We start from the raw sequence: 1,863 nt of genomic DNA, 5'->3' as shown, positions 1-1,863 counted from the left end.
GCCTTGCCTGAAGTGCGGACCGCACATAAATTGTGCGGCCGCAGAAGCTAAATCGCAGTCGTATACCAAATTGTGCTGCTGCAAAATCCAATTCCCTGCAAGTTGAAGTGATGTGCAGACCGCACATGGAATTGTGTGGCCGCAGAACCTCCCAAGGGGCATTTTTGTCAGAAATTTTGGGCCATTATAAATAGACGAAAATCACATTTTTATGTCAAGTTTTGAAGTTCCAGCAACTGTAGCCATTGTAGTTTGCTATTTTAGAAAATTTATGATCATTTTATGATAAAAACATCATAGTTTATCATTATAATTTTATATTATGAGTTTAATTAGTATTTCTTCTTTATTTTCTTCAAATTGTAATATGAGTAGCTAGACTTTTACTAGGGTTGTGACCTAGCCCTAGTGTGTAATCCTTATGGGTGCTTAATTTATTGCTTGTTTATGATTGGTTGTGTGTTATTTAGTCTTGTTCATGCTATAAATTCTAGAATTAATGGTTGCAAACATTGACTCATGCCTTTTTGACTTGGTCCTTACTTGATAAAGAGGGACCTAGTCTAGAAATATTTGGCTTGCAAGAAATTGGGCTAGTTAACGATTTGACTAGCCTAATTAAAGGATTTGAACTAGAGATATAGATAACTCGGCTTGAGCTCATGTCAACTATTTGAATTGATACCCAATTGGGCATAAGAAAGCCAATTTGGGCAAAATTACTCTATAACCGAGAGGTATTGAGTATGTACTTTAGAGTTGAGGGTTATAATATACCTCGGTCACTAAAACAAGCATTAACTTGATTTACTCATTAGGTTAATATGTAGGTGAAAGTCACATCCCTAGCCCTTTTACCAATTTGACAAAAACAACAAAAACAATCACTCGCTTTCTAGTTTCTTCTCATTAGTTTATAGTTGTTAGTGATAATTTAGAAGTATAAAAAATCCCTTGTTTGGAAGCACAATTTAGTTATTACATTTACTCTCATCAAGTGTACACCCTAACAACCATATTAAAATCCCTGTGGAAATCGACCCCGACTCTTGTTGGGTACATTTCTTCCAACGACCGTTTTCACTTACTATTGAGTGCCGATTGGACGTGGATCATGCATCACCCACACATGTAGCAAACATTATCAATTAGTAGGAAAAACTCCCCCAACAAGGTTAGGCAAGATACTTATATCAAACAAGCCAAATCGATACACTAGAAGCGCCATACCACTCAACTCATCCTCCGAACGGCTCGAAACTAGCCTAAAGAAACTCAAAATCATCACATAATGCCATAGGAAACAAATACAATCGATAAAGGTCGAATGTTTACACATTTACTTAAGTTAACCAAAATGTCAAATCCGAACCCGCACCTCGGAAGCCGACAAAACTCACAAAATCCGACAACTCATTCAATTATGAGTCCAACCATACTAATTTCACTCAAATTCAACTCTGAATCGATGTTCAAAACTTAAAAAATTCACTTTAGGAAAGTTTAGACAACACCCCCCCCCCCTCCCCAATTTCTCTTTTGAAGTAATCAGTCAAATGCCAAAAATGAAGATGGAATTGTGGGATATAATCAATCCATGTGGTGAATATCTCGTCCAAAATCGTTCAAATCCAGGCTCCATAACTCAAGGTTCGAAAATAGAGTACTTATAACCACTGAATAGAAATACTCATCGTGATCACGAAGCACAGACCCGACTGCCACCAAAATTACACTTCGTGTTCGCGTAACAACCCTCGTGAACGCGGTCCACATCTGATTCAAAGCTTCACCAACACAGAACGCGCTCCACCTTTGCGATCGTGCACCACCTGTCACATCCACGATGAAGAACTCCACCAA

Source organism: Nicotiana tabacum, chromosome 12 (assembly GCF_000715075.1).
Source record: "Nicotiana tabacum cultivar K326 chromosome 12, ASM71507v2, whole genome shotgun sequence".
NCBI classification, from domain to species: domain Eukaryota; kingdom Viridiplantae; phylum Streptophyta; class Magnoliopsida; order Solanales; family Solanaceae; genus Nicotiana; species Nicotiana tabacum.
This window is presented reverse-complemented; position numbering follows the sequence as displayed.